The sequence below is a fragment of the Callithrix jacchus genome, chromosome 14 (genome assembly GCF_049354715.1).
Source record: "Callithrix jacchus isolate 240 chromosome 14, calJac240_pri, whole genome shotgun sequence".
In the NCBI taxonomy this organism is placed as follows: Eukaryota; Metazoa; Chordata; class Mammalia; order Primates; family Cebidae; genus Callithrix; species Callithrix jacchus.
In genome coordinates this window covers 41,937,415-41,958,640 of record NC_133515.1, presented here as the reverse complement: position 1 = coordinate 41,958,640, position 21,226 = coordinate 41,937,415, and the positions used below count along the sequence as shown (strand labels likewise).

General features: G+C 44.9%; 1 long non-coding RNA gene and 2 pseudogenes across 5 annotated transcripts in view; 2 read left to right on the top strand and 1 right to left on the bottom strand.

Annotated features, from left to right (window-relative positions):
- The window catches only part of LOC144579265 (uncharacterized), a 62,707-nt gene that overhangs the window by 20,979 nt on the left and 20,502 nt on the right, over window positions 1-21,226 (bottom strand). For all 4 annotated transcript variants that reach the window (XR_013526484.1, XR_013526486.1, XR_013526483.1 and 1 more), the window contains exons 4-5: window positions 7,688-20,964; window positions 414-486 (exon numbers count right to left, since the gene is read on the bottom strand). This is a non-coding gene — a long non-coding RNA (uncharacterized LOC144579265). The remainder of the gene's footprint in view (window positions 1-413; window positions 487-7,687; window positions 20,965-21,226) is intronic.
- LOC118147285 (EKC/KEOPS complex subunit TPRKB-like) lies at window positions 1,067-8,438 on the top strand (annotated as a pseudogene). The gene is made up of 4 exons (XR_013526487.1): window positions 1,067-3,564; window positions 5,098-5,220; window positions 7,589-7,765; window positions 8,302-8,438. The product of XR_013526487.1 is annotated as an EKC/KEOPS complex subunit TPRKB-like (transcript).
- LOC144579263 (N-acetyltransferase 8-like) lies at window positions 17,481-18,156 on the top strand (annotated as a pseudogene).

The following is a 21,226-nucleotide window of genomic DNA, read 5'->3' as shown; positions in this document are numbered from 1 at the left end:
TCGCTCTTGTTGCCCAGGCTAGGGTGCAACAGCGCAATCTCAGCTCATTGAAACCTCTGCCTCTCAGGTTCAAGTGATTCTCCTGTCTCAGCCTCCTGAGTAACTGGGATTACAGGCAGGTGCCACCACGCCCAGCTAATTCTGTAGTTTTAGTAGAGACAGGGGGTTTCTTCATGTTGGTCAGGCTGGTCTTGAACTCCTGATGTCAGGTGAGCTGCCCACCTTGGCCTCCCAAAGTGCTAGGATTCAGGGAAGAGCCGCTGCGCCTGGCTGAATGTCCTTCGTGTTTTAGCCCAGTGTGTCATGCCTCCCCATTTCCTCTCTCACTCCCCCAATTAGGCTGTCCTTGCATTGCTATTAAGAAATACTTGAGACTGGGTAATTTATATAGAAAAGAGGTTAAATTGGCTCACGGTTCTGCAGGCTGTACAGGAAACATAGTATCAGCATCTGTTTGGCTTCTGCGGAGGCCTCAGGGAGCTTTTTCTATTGGCAGAAAGAGAAGGGAGAGCAGGCACATCATATGGTGAGAACTGGAGCAGGAGACAGTGTGTGATGGGGGGTGCCACACACCTCTAAAGAACCAGATCGCCCTAGAACTCACTATTGCAAGGACACCAGGCCATAAGAAATCCACCTACATGACTCAAACACCTTCCAGCAGGTCCCACCTCCAACAATGGGGACCACAATTCTACATGAGATTTGGTAGGGACATATATTCAAACTGAATCATCCGCTCGTGCACCCCCAAATCTCATGTCCTTCTCACATGGAAAACTCCCAAAGTTTTGACTTGTTCCAGCATTAAACTAAAAAGTCCAAAGTGTCATAGGAGACAAGGCCCTGAAAAGGAACTAAGAAATCTGGAGCAGCAAAATGCATGTAGAACTCATCACGGGTCAGTACTTTTCCTTGTACAGGAAGAAACCGAGGACGCCCGGTGCATCGCCCAACACAGGTTAAGACAGAGTGGAGACTGGAAACCCGACCTCAGCTTCCGGTCCCAGCCCATAGAGTCTTCAATTTCCTTTGTCGAAAGCGAACGACAGCTCCCGGCCTACCCGGAAACCCGCTCGAAGAAGACGGGGAGACGGGGCTTGCCCATCGCTTCCTAAAGTTGTGAGCTTTGCGGGAGATCTTCCGAGACGCACTGGGGACCGGATGGTGAGTTTTCCTCGTGCGCTACGGGCCGGCTCGGGAAGAGGAAGGTCCGGGCAACTTTAACAGTATCCTTGGGACAATGATTACGGTTTCTTCAGCTGGTGTTTATCAAGGGACAACGAGGCCAGCCTCCGTGAATGGAGCACGAGAATAAGAGTCAGTCTGTCCCCTCAAGAAATATCGTTCAGTGAGGAGACATACAGCGCATAGGCGCACGAGTCTTTCACGTTGTGATTGAGACGAAAAGGGAGCTAATCCTCAGACGAAAAAGAGCCCTAGTCCTGGGGTTCTGGGCGCTGTAGCACATGGACTCCAAATGGAGTTGAAGGGAGGGAGGAGTGGTCAAGCGGAGCCGAAAGGAGAGAGGGAACTACCTGTCCGATAGGGCAGAATCGGGGAGAAAACTTGGTGACTTGAGCTTAGAGAAGGCCATTGCGGCCGTAGCAGAAGAGGGAGGCAGGGACCAAATATTACGGTATGGATCACCGTGACACAAAGTAAGCGCTTTAACATAAGAGCAGCAGAACGACTGCATCTGATGTACATTTTGAAAGGCTCACTGTAACTGCGGGGGAAGACTGGATTATAGGAGGGCAGGAATTGTGAGAAACCACTTAGGTGGCTACCGCTGTAGATGAGCGGTGGCGACCTAGCCTACACATGGGAGAGAAGTGGACGAACCAAAAGTATATTCAGGAGGTGAAAATTCAGGACTTGACGGATTCGATTCAGGATTCGTGTGACAGGTTGGATACCCAACGATGATTCCAAGTTTCTGGCCTGAGTGAGTGAATTACACTAAACAAGAACAAACTATTTTGAGGTTTTCTAAGGGTTCTTCCCCACTCAGTGTTAAAACCACATTTTGTTTTGTTTTCCGATTATGTGTTCTCTGTTTTGTATGCTCACTGTAGAAAATTCAGAATATACATAAAAAATACTTTATTTTATATGAAGGACAATAAAAATCACCTCGGAATCTCAGTACCCAAGACGGTCGTGTATTAGTGCGTTTCCTTCTTGTGTCTTTAAAAAATGTGTGCATCTTTTTATATAATTGGGAGCCTACTGATTATATCTTTCTGATCCTGTTTTTCCCCTTAACATGACTAAAGATTGAACTGTGTGCCAGGATATTGTTCACAATAGTTTTTTCTTGTTTGTAACAGAAAAAGTCATATGTAATTCTAAGAGATAACATTAACCTGTTGGTGCGTTTTCTTTTTAATAATTGTTTAAAAGCTTTTTAAAAAACCCATAATTTGGCCAGTTTGTTTTGTTTTCCAATCAGATGCTTTTACTTAATGTTATTTATTGCCGTTTTTGCACAGCATCAAGACCACATGTTTTAAATCACAATGAACCCCATCAATTAGCTAGATAAGTTGTTTTCAACGTTTTACTGTTAAAATAATGAGAGGAACATCTTATTGTATAAATCTTGGATTCCTAATGAATTTCATCATAGAGTTTTAGAAATATAATTTGTCAGGTAAAAGGATAAATGAGTCTATCAAATTGCTCCCACCAAATATCTCAATAGGGATTTGACTGAAGTTGTTTTAAATAAATTTTTGTAATACATAGTTTTTCCATTCAAAGATATGGTCATGTCTTTCTAGTTATTCAAGTTATCTTTTATGTCTTTATATATAATACCCTTTTCTTGTTAAGCTTATGTCCAAGAAAGGAGCAATATTGATTATTTAATAATTGTACCCTCTCTGCTTAATTTCCATCTGTGGAATGAATATCTTTGGGTCAAGTGTGATACTTTATTGTTTAACATTATTTTCTTCATTAATACTTATGACTAGGCCTTGCTAAAATATAAATGAAATGATGAGATCAGGAAATTAAAAAGACTAAGATAGAGTAGGGCTTGATTAATACCTAAGTAACCTCTTCTTTAAAAAATTCCTGACATTCTGCTCCTGCTTGTCTGCTGGGGAAGCAGCTCCTCAAGCATGCTTCTGAGCCTGCCTTGTCTGAATAAACAACAACCAGCTAGGCCCCTTGGCTTTTCCCCAGGAATGGCAGTGGAACTAGAAACAGCTCAGCAGGGTTAGGAAGACAGGATTTCATGAGGATGCCAAATGGGCTTTGGCGATGGACTTTTCTAGTTTAACACTTTAAATCATGTTACTGTCAAAGTTACTGAATATCTGTTAAGAAATGAGTTCTAATGTTAACTTTTAAACAGAAGAAATCTCTTGGTCTTTTCATTTTGTGTGCAGTAGAATCCTGCTTATCTGTAAAATGCACTTAACACATTAGCGGGACCTATTTCCTGAATACAGGGTGACCCTTCTGTTATTTAAAGATGTCAAAAATGCAGGAGACTTGAGAAGAAAAGCCATGGAAGGGACCGTCGATAGATCACTGATAAATCCTACAGTGGTAAATGTAAATTATAAGGATGAATGAGCCAGCTGGGCACGGTGGCTCATGCCTATAATCCCAGTACTTTGGAGGCTGAGGCGGGTGGATCTTCTGAGGTCAGGAGTTCAAGACCAGCCTGGCCAACATGGTAAATCCTGTCTCCACTAAATATACAAAAAAAATTAGCTGGGTGTGGCAGTGGTTGCCTGTAATCTCAGCTACTTTGGGAGTCTGAGGCAGGAGAATTGCTTGAACCCAGGGGGTGGAGGTTCCAGTGAGTTGAGGTCGCACCATTGCACTCCAGCCTGGGCGACAAGAGCAACACTCTGTCTCAAAGAAAAAAAAAAAAAAGAATGAATGAGCTATACAGAACATTTAATTATACATTAATTTTTATGATCTTATAGGGGAGCCTAAAATCCTGTCAGCTTTAGGGAAAAAATTCTTGTCTAAGTCAGATGCAGCCAACCTTGACTATAACGGTGAATTGAGGCAGAAGTGCCAGGTGCTGCCCTAGGAAATAGGAAAGGTTGTGGTCTGGCTCTCACATGGGAAATGCCTGGATCTCCAGCTTCTCCTTGGTAAAATGGGGATTCTTCACAAGAGTCTGCAGAGGAGGCATAGTGTAGCAGTTAAAAGCACACACAGAGGAAAAGGTGGGTGGATTGCTTGAGGCCAGGAGTTTGAGACTAGCCTGGCCAACATAGTGAAACCCTGTCTCTCCTAAATACACAAAAATTAGGTGGGCATGGTGATGGTGTGTGATGGTAGTCCCAGCTACTCGAGAGGCCGAGGCACGAGAATTGCTTGAATCTGGGAGATGGAGGTTGCAGTGAGCCGAGATTGAGCTACTGCAGTCCAGCCTGGGCAACAGAGCAAGACACTGTCTCAAAAACAAACAAACAAAAAACACACAAAGTGGGATCATGTTACCAGGACTTAATCCCAGACCTCCTACTTAGGACTTTGAACAAGACATAGCCAACTGTTACATACTGTGCACTGCATTCCTAGCATTGTTCCAAGTGCTTTACATATACTAACTCGCTTAATCTTCACAACAGCCTTAGGGAGTGAACTGTTTCATCTGTGTCTAACAAATAAAATGCTAAGGAACTTGCCTAAATTCCCTAGGTGATTGGTGACAGAGATGGTATTCAAACCCAGACATTCTTTGCCTTGATTTACTCATCAATTACACACTACTACTACTACTACTACTACTGTTACTATTGCTGCTGATATCAATTTCATAGGGTAGCTTTGAGGATTAAAGAAAATAGTACAAGTAAAATGTCTGGAATATGATCTCAGCCGTAACATTAGCCCTCAATTAATGTTATTTAAACATTATTACTATTTGCGTAAGTTTCTTGCAGCTTTAAAATTCTGTGACTACCCAGGCCCTTGGGATAAAAGTTTTGAAAATATAGACCGTAAGAATTGTGATGAGGTAAAACAGCTTGACACTGGAGTTACCATGAGTTGCCAAGTGCTTCACACACTGCGGGTTCTCTATGTGTAATTAATTCTTTTTGCTCTGTTTGGTAGATTGTCGATCCATTTCAGATACTTGTGGCAGCAAACAAAGCAGTTCACCTCTACAAACTGAGAAAAATGAAGACAAGAACTCTATCTACTGAAATTATTTACAACCTTTCCCCAAATAACAATGTAATATGGACTTTCCTACTTCTGTTGACCTTGTCATAATAACATATGTGTTCCCCTTTTTTGGGTTGGAGGCTAAATTCCTACAAACCCGTGGTTATGAATCAACCAAAATAATAGCGAAGAGAGCTCTGGACAGAGTTGAGGTTTAACCCTGCCTCTTACTAAGACAGTTTACATATGAGTAAACAAAAATTGAGTTAAATTAAGTGAGGTTAATTTTATCTGTTGTTCTTACTATATAGGGTCAGGAAGACCCCTCAAGTATTTTTGCTTAAGAAGCTGACAGAAATCTAAATGATAAAACATTAGGCATGGATATTTTGTGTACTGGCATGCATATCTTTCCCTCTTCCCATAAACTTGAGTGTGGGATCCATGTCCTTTCTTTTTTTTTTTAATTGGCTTCTTTTTCAATTTTATTTATTTATTTATTTATTTTATACTGGATGTAATGAATGTAAATAGTCTATATGTTCTACATAAAAGGAAAGACCTATTCATCTACTGTCTTCAAAAAAAACTCATCTCACATGTAACAGCACCCATAGGCTCAAAGTAAAGAATTACAGAAAAATCCATGCAAATGGAAAAAAAAAAAAGCAAGGGCCACCGTTCTTAAATCAGATAAACCAAACTTTAAACCAATAACAGTAAAAAACAGCTAAAAAAAAAGGACAAAGAAGGGTATTAGGTAACAATAAAGAGTTCAATTTGACAAGGCCAACATTACCGATACCAAAACCAGACAAAGACAAAAAAAAAAACTACAGGCCAGTATCTCTGATGAACATAGATGCAGATATTCTTAACAAAATGCTAGCAAGCCAAATTCAGCAAGACTTTAAAAAGATAATACATCATGATCAAGTGAGATTTATTCCAGGCATGCAAGGATGGTTCAACATATGCAAATCAATAAATAGGGTACATTACATCAACAGAACGAATGATGAAAACCCTATGATCATCTCCATAGATGCACAAAAAGCATTTGATAAAAGCTCAACATTCATTCACAGTAAAAACTTACAGAAAATGTGGTATATATACATATACATACACACACACACATATATAAATGTGATTGATATATATATATGTGGTATGTATACACACACACACATATATATATATACACATATATATATGCAATGGAATACTATTCCACTATTTAAAAAAAATGAAATCCTGTCATTTTCAAAAACATGATGAAACTGGAGGCCTTTATGTTATGTGAAATAAGCCAGGCACAGAAAGACAAACATTGTATGTTCTCATTCATATGTGGAAGCTAAAAAGGTTGATCTCATGAAAGCAAAGAGAAGAATGATAGGGATTCATGTCCTTTTCATATACCAGGAACTGGCTGGTACCTACAGCAGTCCTACATCCTCACTCACACACCCAGTGCATAGGAAGAGTCTGGTTTGAAATACTTAGAGTCATGCTTTTTCAATGCAAGTTATGGAACTAAAGACATCCCACATGTAGCACATGAAAAAAATGACTGAAATTTTGCTGATGAGGTTTGAGTATTGCTGCAGCTATTAATAAGAGCCAGGTACTAATGTCATCTAGAGAAAAGTTAGGAAACCTGTGGCATAGGTTAAAATACAGATGATTGAAAAGTTGATAAAATGCAGTCATCTCAGTGTGGTAATAAGTTTCCCAGTACCTGGAATAAGATTTACTAATTATTGTTTCCTTGAGATCACTGGACATAATTCAGGAAACTCTTGAATTCAGTAAACATCTATAGAACTTTTCCCTGTTCCATTACACTTCTAGGGGCAGAAGAAACAAATTTGTTCCTGAGGAGAGGCAGATAAACAAGACAGAAGTTAAAATGCCCGAAGATAAATGATATAATGGGAAATGCAACAAAGCCATTCATTTTGGAGGGAGGAGGGTGTGGTGGGGAGTGGCATCAGAACTGTGGAGATGGAAGCACGTGTTCAGCAGCAACGCCATGGGCAGAAGGGACATGTAAGCAGAGGACAAAACTTGACCACAGGCAGAAAGGCATGAAATGTGACTGGATCCCCAGGAAGGCGAGACTGGCCGAAGGCAGAAGTGCATCGCTGGAGGGTCACTGGGCACCAGAGGGAGGTGGCGGTTTCATGCAGTGCCGAGAAGGCTGGGCTTGATTCCATAGGAACAAGGCGTACCTTTAAGTAGGGAGTGCTTGCGAGGAAGTACCAACGGATTTGGAAAGGAATCACTGGAAGTGAAAACCTAGGCAGTGAGAACTGTTAGGACATGAAAAATAAGAGCCTGACCAAGGAAGAAGGCAGATGAGGAAATGTTTCAGACATAGGAAACAATGGTTAATTGTGTTGGGGGTTTTTTTTCCATTTTTTTCTCTTAGATTTCAGAGGCTTTGAAAAAATTTGGTATCTCGGGAAATGACACTTCAATTCTAATTGTTTACATTGAAGAGGGAGAAAAACAGATAAATCAAGAATACCTGATATCTCAAGTAGAAGGTCATCAGGTTTCTCTGGAAAATCTTCCTGAAATAACAAATATTACAGAAGTCAAAAAGGTTTGCCAGTCCACGTTTTTATACGGAGTGTGATAGATGAGCAGTAATGCTGAGGCTGTTTGCCTATTGATCACCAGGGCTCCTTTTTTTTTTAATTTTAGAAAGTTGATTTTTTAAATTACTTAAAAAATAATTATAGATACAGAGAACTGGGAGGTGCGGGCTTATGTAAAATATAATTACAGACTCAGCTGACATAAGCATTCTCCACATTAAGAAAGTGAATTCCTTTAAATATCAAACGTAGTATATTTAAAATGTAAAATAAATTTAGTATGAAGTTAATATCTAGATATGTGCTTTTACAATGGATAGAAATTTGGTTTTTATTTTCTTGAGAGTTGTCTCCATAGCAGCAATTTAAAGGGAATACAAGTAATAAATTGCCATCGATTTTGAATATTTTAATCACATTCATTGTTATACCATGAACCCAATGATCGAATGAGGAATGATTTCACTTACACATGTTTATATAATGGCAATTATTACTGAATGACTATCAGCAAGTCATAATTTGTCTTTCATTTTTACAGATATATAAACTCTCTTCACAAGAAGAACGTATTGGGACGTTATTGGATGGTATCATTTGTAGAATGTCAACAAAAGATGTTTTGTGAAATGTCAAAAATATGAACAGAAATTCTCAGCATTAAAGGAAACATTGATTTTCCTTGCCTGATTATAAAACTAATATATGTGCATTATAGAAAATTTTAAATCACAGAATGGTATAAAAGACACTTCTAACACCCAGATACATAAGACCTATGAAGAGACTTAGATTCGCTAGACTCCCACACAATAATAGTGGGAGACTTCAACATCAGTATTAGATAGATCAACGAGACAGAAAATTAATAAGGATATCCAGGACTTTAACTCAGATCCGGAACAAGTAAACTTAATAAACATTTATAGAGCTCTCCACTTTAAACACACAAAATATACATTCTTGTCAGCACCACATCTTACCTACTCATAGGCTTAAATGAAATATTGATCGGCCATTAGTAAGCATGATTATTGGCATAAAAGAGTTTTTAATACCCATTTTTAGAATAAAGCAACATATTGGCATAAAAGAGTTTTTAATACCCATTTTTAGAATAAAGCAACATTTCCATTCTCTCTCCCTTTTTCTTTAGTTTTCTTCCTCTCCTTCACTCCTTTTTTTCATTTCTTTCCTTCTCTCCTTAAAAAAAAAGACATTTCTAGTCCTCCCTCATATTACTTTAAAAGATAACCAGTTACTATTATTTGTTATTGCCTTCTAGAGTTGTTTCTACTCAAATATATTTTATTTTTATATAATTGGAATAAAAATTGTATACTTGTGGAATGCCTACAGTGTACTAGGTCCTTGCCTTAGTGATTTTTTTTTTTTTTTGTAAAGACAAGCTCTCACTATGTTGCCCAGACTGCTCTCAAATTCCTGGACTCCAGTGAAGCTTCTGCTGCACCTCGCAAAGCACTGGGATTACAGGCATGAGCTACCCAGCTGCTTATTGTTACTGTTTTTAAATTTTAGCCTTGGTGATTTTATATCCATCAGTTCACCTCCCTCTCCTTACTTACCATGGCTACTCTAGCTCACCCCTTGCAAGCCTTGAATCCTGGTTCTAAGTGTTTTTCACTTGTAGGAACCCATTTAATTCTCACAGCAACCTTATGAGGTACTGTTATTACCCCCATTTTACAAACAAGGCCCAGGGGCAGCTCCTGTGCAGAGGCCTGGCAGATGCCTCCTGCTGCGGGTGATCACTCACAGGGACACCTCGGCAGAGGTCCCACCCTTCTTTCTGGCAGAGGTCCAGGTGGAAGTGAGGGTGTTCCTCATGGAAAGAAGAAAAGTTGTGCCAGGGGAATTCTGAGGGTGTACATGGAGCCTGGGCAAGGGGGTAGCCAGGGCCACAGCAGGACCGATGCCCCTGCTCCCCAGGAACCCCCACCAACCCTACCTTTGCAGTGCCACTGTGAACCTGCCATTGTCCCTTGGCCTCTAGAAGGAAAGAGCCGGTGTGTGGGAGGGGGAGTCAGAATGCAACCCCAAGAAGTCAGACTGCAGCTGCTGAGGCAGGTGCATGGCCCCAGCCAGGAGCCATGGCTTCCTGAGCACTCCCACCACATCCCTGACCCCATGAGGGGAGGACTCCATCTTCCTCCATGTTCATATTCACCTTGACCAACACTTGGCCCCTGGCAGGATCCTCATCTCCCAGTCTCCATTTGTCAGGGGTGCACTGGGCAAGCAGGGCCAGGCCTCTTGGCCAGGCCCTGTAGTGGAAGGAGGTACAAGGTGGGATGGGGAAAGTATAACTGCTACATGCACTCACCCAGCAGTGTCAGCAATGAAAGAGAATGAATTCCTTTTTCCAGTTAGTATGGAGTCCAGGAAGTCCTGGGTTTAAGTTCTGCTACTGATGAACTGGTACCTGAGGAGTGTGGAAAGCCTAGGCATAGGTTCTAAACTCCTCCCCAGCTGCCTAACCCCAATGTCTGTCCTCTAGCGGTACAGTAATAGAATTACAAACAATCTATCCCAGCAAGTCTCTGCAGAGGTAGAAGAGGAAGAAAATATTTCATCACTGAAGAGGCATTAACCCAGAGTGAGATGCACATCACAGGCAATGATCTGCTAAGGTGCTGCAAAGACAGAAAGCTCATCACTAAACTAGCCAGTGGGTCCAGCCCATTGCACACTGCACATGTTCTCAAGAGAAGCCATGCTTAGGGGACTGCCCAGCACCTTTGGTCACACCCATTTCATTGGAGATTCAACCCCAATTTACCTGACCACCTGCGTTTGCTAATTACCTTGTTATAAAGGAAAAGAAACTCTTATCTTTATGTCAGGAGGTAGATTTACCACTCAGAGTGGATGGTAGGCTCTCACCGAGGCTGGCAAATAGGCCCTGGCTGCTCTGATGACGGCATTTCAAAGACTGGGCTCCCAGGTCCTTCAGGAACACAGTCCTGGGTGGCAAAGCTGAGAAGAGGCTTATTTCACTGTCAAAAAGCTTTGCATGCCCCTCAAAGGAGCAGAGGAAGGATTCACAATGACAAGTTTTCCAAAGAAAAAGCTCTAAGAAAAGGGAGAGAGGACACCGCTTCCCTTGTTTTTAACAGGGAGAATTAAGCCTCTTTGTTGTCTTCTTTATTTTTTTATTGCCCTAAAAAAATAAAACACTGTTTCTGACAGCAGTGTTCCGTGACTCCTCAGTTGTGCCACCAGTTCTTCCGAGCCCAACACAGGGTCCTTGGAGTGAAAATTTGGTTTTTTTTTTGTTTGTTTTTAAAAAAAAACCACCCAGCTTGCCTAGTATTTTTATAAATCTGCATTTTCCCTTCAAGAAACCCTTAGCTCTGAGGAAGTGAGGTGAGCTGTGGTTAAGGCAGCTCCCCAGGCTGGGCTGCTGGTCTCCCCCTGCCCCTCACATAGGCTTCCCTGGTCACCCCTCACTGTCACAAAGCAAGACCTGACTATGAAAGCTTCCACATGCAGGCCAGACACACGCATCTTTGGGTTTGCACTTCCGGCATTATCTGCAGCAAGTGCTCAGTTGCAGGCCGGCTTCCTGGGAGGCTCCAGGACCCATCCCTTTATTTAGGAATTGAAAATGAACTGGAACTGAGGAGTCTTGAACTGGAAGACATTTCAGAAATGATCAAATTTAATAGTTTCCAACCTTTTGGGACTGCAGACACCTTTGGAGATCTGATGTAGAAAGAGAACCCACAAATCTGCACGCCACTGCGAATTTAAGGAGCCCCTGAGGTGCCCACGCAGCCCTTTACGGTTAGCTGAGGAGGCTGCAGCTGAGCCCTGTCTCCCGAGGCAGAGGTCTAGGCTTAGTGGGAAAAACAGCACCCAAGTCACAGCAGGCAGCAGTAGCTCACTGGCTACGCCAAGTCTGATTAAGAAACTCTGGCGAATGTTTTGTTTTGTTTTGTTTTGAGACAGAGTCTCACTCCGTTTCCCAGGCTGGAGTGCAGTGGTGCTAACTTGGCTAACTGCATCCTCTGCCTCCTGAGTTTAAACGAGTCTCCTGCCCCAGTTTCCCGAGTGCATGTCACCACACCCAGCAAATTTTTATATTTTTAGTAGAAACGGGGTTTCACTTCGTTGGCTGTGCTGATTTCGAACTCCTGACCTCAGGTGATTTATCTGCTGGGAATATAGGAGTGAGCAACCACATCCAGCTCTGGTGAGCATTTTTGAGAGGCTGCATTTTAGAGGCTTTGTTTCCGGCTTTTCATGTAATCAGTTCTATGTTCAAGGCTGGCTGCTAAGAGTGGACTGGAATTGCTGGGGCTACACATCAGTGCTACAGAGAGGCAAACCAACTGCAACAATAGTCTCTTCCCAGGAGTACAAATTCTCAGTGACAGGAGCCTCTGTCCCTGACCCCAAAACATCCTGTGCTCCCCTCTTGCACCTGCACCTGGGGAAAGAATCTCAGCAGAATCCAGGTGGCCCATGCTCCATTGTCCCATGAACCATGGAGTTCAGGGTTCAGGGAAATCCGGCCAAGTGCCCTGCACCGTGCTGTAAGGCTGTCCTAAAGTCTGCAATCCCGAGACCCCAGCCAATGTAAAAGATCCCTCTTAGTCAAGGGACCCCAGGGAAACCTGAAAAAATGAATTCCTGGCCATGATGGAAGAGTAGCCTCATGAGAGCCTGTACTTTTGGAGTATAGGGCCCAAAACTGACCAGCATGAATGTTAAAATAGGCATCGTTAGATTTTTCGGAACGGACTCTGATAATCAGGTACAGATTATGAACAACACCTGAGGCCATGCAAGGCCAGAATTAACACACAAACTAGAAACCACAGAGTCTCCTTCAATGGGTTTTAAATTGACCCAGGATACTGTGGCTGACTTACCTCCCTGACTCTGGGACAGCATCGCAGGACAGAGGCAAACCCTCTCTCTCTGAACTGAAGCATTCTTTTGTACTGACTTTGTCTTTAGACAAAGCTGAACTCTTTCAACCAATTGCCAATCAGAAAATCTTCGTATCCATGTGTGACCTATAATGACCTCCCACACCCCACTTCAAGATATCCCACCTTGTTAGGCTGAATCAATGTACACCTTCCATGGGCTGATTTATGATGTTACTCCAATTCCTGTCCCCTCAAATGTGTAAAATGACTGTCCTGGGCAAACTTTTTCAAGACCCTTGAGACTTCCTGAGGCCATGGCCATTCATTGGCTCAGAAGAAACTTCTTACAGATAATTTAAGAGTTTGATGCTTTTGTTAACAAGCCCAACCAGAGGACTTGGCACACCCTTTGCTCAACTTGGGAATTCCCAAACCACTATAGGCCCTGCCTTCCTCTCTAAACCAGCACACTCTTCCTCTCTGTCCACCATTAGCTCTACCTGTGCTCACCTGGGTGGGCCTCTGTCAGCTGTCGATCCGCACCTGTTTCCCACCCCTCCTGACTGCAGGGCACCTCCTCCGTGGGCAGTGCTCACTGTCACTCAGCCCCTCAGTCCCTGAGCTCCCTAGAATTCTCCATCTCCATGGGGTGCTGGTATCCTCAGGCCAGGACTCCTTTGGTATAACCTGGCTCCTGCTATGAAATGTACATCTAGTTCCTGGAATGTGTGACTGAGTCCCCATGTAAACCTCCTCGATCACATGTACTGCAGGGCATAGCCCCCACCTTTCTGCTGGTGGTGAGCAATGAAGCAGACAGCTTCAACTGGGCTGGCAAACACCTGACATCCAATGCAGTGCCGGTCTCGGGATGAAGCTGATGCTGCGCACAGAATGGCAGAAAAACCAGCAGGTCCAACCTACTTTCAGGTCACCCTGTCTGTCTTCCTGGAGCTGGCAGTTTCACAGGCCATTATATTACCTCTATTACATATGGCAATTTTAGGTGGCTTTTCAATAAGTGCAACATAAAAGTTCCAAATGTAAAGTTCACCCTCCTAACAAAGTTATTCTGGATGTGATGTCTCCACCACTGTCCTGTTTCTAGAGCCCCAGCAGGTGTGTCCTCCTGGGTGGCAGCCTCACTTCTGGCATCTGGTGCCTTCACACCAAGCCCAGGCCTGGCACACCACAGGCCCTCGGCCACTGTTCGTTGAATGAATAAATGAATCTTTCAGGTCTGACAAGGAAAGCCCAGGCTTCTATCAAGAAAGCTACACAAATGCAGGAGTCACACTAAATCCTGGGAGCAAGAGATGACTGAATGTCAACTGAGGCCACTGTGTTTTGAGGAAGCCACAGCCACTGGCGAGCATGGAGGGAGAGACAGCACAGGAACAGAGCACAAACCTCTCCCCCTCTGTGTGATTGGCAGGTTTCTGACTGAATATTAATCAGACTCAGACTAGCAGTACTCAGGGGTGCTTTGGGGCAGCTCCTTACCTCTTGTGATTCCTAGGCCAACTCCTGCTTGACACTGAAGTGTTCTGAGAATACTCTAACGATGACCCATGGACTTACTGCCCAGTCTTGATGCTCGTTAGACAGTTCCTTGGAGGTGGTGTTGGATGCCAAAGATCCAGAATCTCAGCAGCCTCCACCTGCTGGCCCTGGGTCCCTGCTGCTGACTCCCAGCTTCTGGTTTCCGCTGAGGAAGGCTGCAGAACAGCACCTTTAGGGGAAGCCGTGACTTTTCCAATTCTGGGCTCTCTCCCGTTTTCCTGAATGCCCCTACCAGAAACCTGGCCATTGTCTCTGAGCGCTTCCTCATCCCTGTGTGAATCATTCCAACTCCTGCCATTTCTACCCCCAAATGCACTCCATGTGTTCAGGTCTCAGCTTCTTAACTTCCTCACTCTGGTAAAGCCACTGCTGTCTCATGGGCCTCTGCTAGCCCAGGTGAAGCCAGCACTAGGCACAGCCTCAAGCCATGCAGCCCACTGGATGCAGGGTTTAGTGGGCAAGCAATGCCTTTGAGCAAATTAAAAAAAGGTGCCTTTTTATTTGAAGCCATTCTCAGCTTCATGCCATGGCTCATGGCTTGGCAAGCAGAGGGAGGCCCGACTACTTCCCATGAGCCCCTCTGGGCCAGCTGCTCTTGTACAGTGAGCACCTGCATCCCTGTACTGGGGGCCCTGCTTCCATTCCTACCTCCTCTGATCCATTGTTCACCTGCAGCCAGAGTGATGCGCGCACGCGCGCGCGCACACACACACACACACACACACACACACACACCCCTCCTCTCTGTGCTTATCAACATCCTCCCCTTGCTCTTGGAATAGAGTCCAAACTACTTAACCTAGATGATGGGCCCTGTGTGGCTGATCATCAACAGGTTAGCTAATCTTTGGAAGGGAAGTTTCCCTTCAATAGCATGTAAATTGGTGTGGAAAAGGGCTTTTTCTGTTAGGTTTTGCTTTTGCCTTTCTTGTGTACATTGCATCCTTGTAATGGGACCCCTTGAAATTTTAGCACCCCAGCATGTTTTAGTGACTGAAATGAACATTTTGATCAGGCCCTTGCTGGCTTGCACGTGTTAACCACTTGCTTTTGGCCCAATATTCCTTGTTCCCACAATACAATGATAAACTGCTCATGTACTGTTTCTTTGCCCAGCAGGAAGACATAGCTTTAGGGTCAGGAAAAGTTTGCAGAAGCAATGAATGCCTTGAAGGACACTGTGACCAGCTGCTAACACCCAGAAGCCTGATTGCTCAAGGTGTTATCCGACACTGAAGAAACACAGACTTTTCCTCTCAATCCCCCTTCCTTACTCTCTAGCTGCATAAAAACGTTCTACTGCTGCTGCTTCATTGAAGTGAATTTGAGTGACCTTGTTCTCCTGCCTTCTCACTTTGGTCAAACGGAATAAAACTTTCACTATCTCCAGGCACCCGCATGTCAGTGTTTGGCATCAGCTCCACATCGGGTACAAAGGCACGAATTTCGGCTTCCCCAACATCTGCAGTGCAAAATATTTGACAATGGGCATGGCATAGCCTCTGACCAACAGCCAGAACGCACACAAGCCACACACAGGCATGTCTGTCTGCTGAATATCAACCTTGCTCCTGGCTGAAATGATCCCCGGACGGATCGCACACAATTGTTGACTGAATCAATGAATGGGTGGAGGTGGACGGTGGTGAGGTAAGTGCAAGGAACTGCCAACAATTGATGCTTTGTGGACCAGGGAAACCTCAGCAGGGAGAAGCCTAGCTGGGAAGGGCCTTGTTACCAAGCATGGGGACTTGGCCTCTGGCCAGTGATGACTGATCACAGGGTAAATGGCACAGTTCTCAGGCTTGTGGCGTCTCAGAAACAGGGACCAGGGTGGATCTCAGAGAGTACCAAGTGTGCCAGGTGGAAGAGAGATGCTCAGGGCCTGAACAGCCAAGAGGATTCTGGGCTGTTCCAGACCCTGAGTCTCCCCTTCCAGGTCATTCCCTATGACCACAAAGGGGAATGTACACTGGGCTTCCTGCTGTGCTACATGCAGTACAGGTCTTTGACCCTCGGGTTTATGATTATCAAACATTCAGGAGCCAACCAATGAGGCAGCCTTGTTGGGAGAGACAGCACAAGGACAGAGCAAAAACTTCTCCCCCTCCACGTGATCGGTAGTTTTCTGGCTTTAAATATTGGTCAGCCTCACACTAGCAGGACGCAGTGGTAGACTTTCTAGGGGTGGGAGGGCCCCGGAGGGTATTTCCTGGATGCCAGTGAGCCCCTGAGAGCTAAAGCTCCCTGGACACTACTCAAGGCTCTTGTGGTGACAGGTGAGGGGACATGGGTGGAAGGACAGGGCTCTGAGCCTGCACCTTCCTTGGGATCTGGAGGCTGGGCTGTTTTTTGTGCTTGGCTTTTATGCCCTCTCAGCAACCTAAATATTTGTTATCAAGGCGGAAGGAGTCTTCGCTGAAACTTGTGCTTGGACACAATATTTCTGTACTGTATGGTCCCTGGAGAAGGACCAAAGGGCTGGATATGTGGCCTGTGGCAGTTGCCCTCTCAATGCACGAAGAAGCTGAGAGATCCAGAAAAAGGGAACAGGGAAGAGCGGTGGTAGTTTATCTATCCCAGGGCTTTATAGAAGGTATTTTATTCAATCCTCAAAACAATTCTAGAGGCCAGGTAATTCCAGCACTTTGGGAGGGTAAGGCAAGCATATCACAAGGTCAGGACATTGAGACCATCCTGGCTAACATGGTGAAATTGCATCTCTACTAAAAATACAAAAAGTTAGCCAGACATGTGGCATGTGACTGTAGTCCCAGCTACTCAGGAAGCTGAGGGAGGAGAATTGCTTAAACCTGGGAGGCTGAGGTTGCAGTGAGCTGAGATCATGCCACTGCACTGCAGCCTGGACGGCAGCACAAGACTCTATCTCAAAAAAAAAAAAACAAAAAAAAAAACCACACCAAAAACTCTAGTCTTCTCCCATGTTCTATGGATGAAGAAACAGAAGCTCAGAGAGGTTAAGTGACATGCCCAAGGTCACACAGCTAGAAAGGGACAGAACCAGATTCCAGTGCAGGTGTTTCTGACCCTACCTTCTCCCAGTGGCAGAGGCCTGCTTCCTCATGGGCAAAAGCAGAAAGACACACCCTTGAGCAGGTCTACGCATTCCTGCAAGGCTGGAAGCCATGCAGGCATTCACCTGGTTTCCTCTCTCTTCCTCAGGCCTCCTGTAAAGGCATCAGGGAGTCTAGCTCTCTCTTCTGGACTTTGAGATTTCAGACACAGAAGTTTGTCCATGGCTCCTTATCACATCCGCAAATACCGGGAGAGGGACCACAAGTGGGTCGTGGGCTTGCTCTCCCGGGGTATGGCAGAGCACGTCCCAGCCACCTTCCAGCAATTGCTGAAGCGGCCTCGAACCCTCATACTCTTACTTGGGGGAGCCCCCTCGCCCTACTCCTAGTCTCTGGCTCTTGGCTCTTGGTCCTCGTGTTCAGCCTCAGCCTCTTCCCTGCCCTGTGGTTCCTTGCCAGAAAACCCTGGAACATGTTTGTAGACATGACACTGCACACAGACATGTCTGACATCACCAAATCCTACCTCAGTGAGCAGGGCTCCTGCTTCTGGGTGGCTGAGTCTGGAGAGAAAGTGGTGGGCATGGTGGGAGCTCTGACGATCCCACCTTGATGGAGAAGCGGTTGCAGCTGTTTCACCTCTTTGTGGACACTGAGCACTGTCTTCAGGGGATAGCAAAAGCCCTGGTCAGGACTGTCCTCCAGTTTGCCCGGGACCAGGGCTACAGAGAAGTTGTCCTGGATACCAGCACCATACAGCTCTCTGCCATGGCCCTCTACGAGAGCATGGGCTTCCAGAGGACAGGCCAGTTCTTCTGCATGTGGGCCAGGCTAGTGGCTGTTCCTGCAGTTCATTTCATCTACCACCTCCCTTCTGCTCAGGCAGGGGGTCTGTGATCTCTTTCTTTGTGTATTGGTCAGAATATAATCAATTCGGCTGTAGCAGCAAGCAATCCCCAACCTTTCACTGCAATGACACAATAAAAACTTATTGTCCATTCACATCTGAGTCCCACATGATTGGCTGTGGGTGGCTTCTGGGTTTCTGCTTCATTCAGTCTTTTTGAGTCCCATCTGTTTCATTTTTCTATTGTCAGGATAATGTTGCATAAAAACAACCATACAATGAAATAAATATTTATTTGGCTCATGAGTTTGCAGGTTAGCAATTTTGGCTGAGCTTGACTGGGGAGTTCCTCTGGTCTCATATTACATTGTACAAATGCAGTGGGATCAGCTGAAAAACTAGGTCAATGGTGCTTTTTCGTTTTCCTGCAGGCTAGCTCAGGCACGGTTTCAAGGAAATTGCAGAGGAGCAAAAACAAAAGCAGAAACAAACAAATGTGTTTTCAAACCCCTGCATGTGTCGCATCTCCCCCAAAATCAGGAGGTGAGACGAACCTGCCTCTGTAGTGAGAAGACCTGCAAAGTCACATAGCAAAGGGTGGAATGCAGCCCTGGGAGAAGAATTGGGGCCAGAGACACAATCAATCCACTCTAACCCCACGCTGTCTGCAGAGGGGAAAAAGGTGGCCTTGGCGGGGAGTGTGGGATTTACCATGGGCTCGACCTGGGAGTAGTATAACTCTTCCAGGGGGTTATGATAGAATACCTGAGACTGGGTAGTTTATAAGAAAAAGAGGTTTATTTGGCTTATGGTTTTGCAGGCTGTACAAAAAGCATAGTGCAGGCATCTGCTTCTGGGGAGGGCCTCAGGAATCTTTTACTCACGGTGGAAGCTGAAGGAGGAGCAGGTGTGTCACATGGCAAGACAGCAAGCATGAGAGATGCTAGGTGCTTTCAAACAACAAGCTTACATGTGAACCAACAGAACCAGAACTCAGTCATTTCCACTGACAGAGCACCAAGCCATTCATGAGGAAGCCACCCCCATGACCAAAACACCTCCCAGTAGGCCCCACCTCTAACACTGGGGGTCCTATTTCAACATATGATTTGGAGGGACCAAACATCTAAACTGTATCAGTCTGCCCTTGACCTCCAAATCTCATGTTGTCTCACATTGTAAAATGCAATCATCCCTTTCTAATAGTTCTCCAAAGTCTCAACTTGTTCCAGTATCAACTCAGAAGTCCAGGGTCCATAGTTTCATCTGAGCTTCAAGACAAATTCCTTCCACCTATGAGCCCATTGGATCAAAAACAAGTTACATACTTCCAAGATACATTTGTGTTACAGGTATTGGGTAGACGTTCCCATTCCAAAAAAGAGAAATTGGAAAAAAAAAGAAAAAAAAAAGAGGCAACAGGCCCCACATAAGTCTGAAACCCAGCAGGGCAAACATTAAATCTTAGAATTTCAAAATAATCTTCCTTAACTCCATACTGGTGAGAGGAGTGGGCTTTCAAGGCCTCAAGCAGCCCTGTCTCAATGGCTTTGCTGGGTGCAGCCCAGATGGCTGCTCTCTCACAGGTTGGAGTTGAATGCCTGTGGCTCCTCCATGCTGAGGTTGTAAGCTGCTGGTGACTCTACCTTTCTGTGGTCTGGAGGACAGTGGCCCCGTTCCCACAGCTCTTCTAAGCAATGCCCCAGTGGGGACTCTGTGTGGGGGTTCCAACCCTGCATTTTCCTTTGACTCTGCCCTAGAAGAGGCTCTCTGTGGGGGCTCTTCCGCTGTGGCAGGTTTCTGCCTGGTCACTCAGGCTTTTTGACATATCCCCTGAAATCTAGGTGGAAGCTCCCAAGCCACCTTCACTCTTGCATTCTGCAAGCCTGCAGACCTAAAATTATATGGAAGGCAGGGCATGGTGGCTCACACCTATTATTCCAACACTTTGGGAGGATAAGGTAGGTGGATCAGCTGAAGTTAGGAGTTCAAGACCAGCCTAACCAACATGGTGAAACCCCATCTCTACTAAAAATACAAAAGTAGTTGGGCATGGTCGTACATGCCTGCAATCCCAGCTACTTGGGATGCTGAGGCAGGAGAATAGCTTGAACCCTGGAGGTGGAGGTTACAGTGAGCTGAGATGGTGCCATTGCATTCTAGCCTGGGTGAGAGGGGAAGACTCTGTCTCAAAAAAAAAAAATACCACATGGAAGCTGCCAAGGCTTAAAGCTTGCACCCTCCAAAGCAGTGGTCTGAGCTGTATCTGGGGCTGTTGGAGCCAAGGCTGGAGCTGGAGAAGCTGGGATGTGGGAAGTAGCATCCTGAGGTAGCACAAGGTAATGGTGGCCTGGGCCTGGTCTCTGAAACCATTCAGTCCTCCTAGGCCTGTGGCCATGTGATAGGAGGGATGTTCTGAAGTGCCTCTGAGGTCTCTGCCCACTGTCTTGAATATTAGGGCCTGGCTCCCTTTTACACATGCTAATGTCTCTAGCACGTGGTTGGTTGCTCAGCAGTCTGCTTGGATTCCTTCTTCTCTACTCACATGGCCATGCTGCAAGGTTTCTAAATTTCTACACCCTCTTTCCATTTTAATTATAAGTTCTGATAAAAGAAATATGTTAACCAGGCACGGTGGCTCACACCTGTAATCCTAGCACTTTGGGAGGCCGAAGCGGGTGGATCATGAGGTCTAGAGATCGAGACCATGCTGACCCAGGCATGGTGGCACGTTCCTGTAATCCCAGCTACTCAGGAGGCTGAGGCAGGAGAATTGCCTGAACCCAGGACGCGGAGGTTGCGGTGAGCTGAGATCGTGCCATTGCACTCCAGCCTGGGTAATGAGAGCGAAACTCCGTCTAAAAAAAAAAAAAAGGAATACATTATAAAAATAAATTTAAACAAAGTTCAATTGAGCAAGAAGAATTAATAATTTGCAATCTGGGCAGCGCTCTGAATCACAGCAGATGCAGACAGACACCAGGGATGCTGTGTTGTCAAAGCAGATTTGTGGACAGAAAAAGGAAAGTGACCACAGAAAAGGGAAGTGAGGTACAGAAACAGCCAGCTTGGTCACAGCTTGGTGTTTACCTTATCTGAGCGTGATTCAAACAGTCGGCT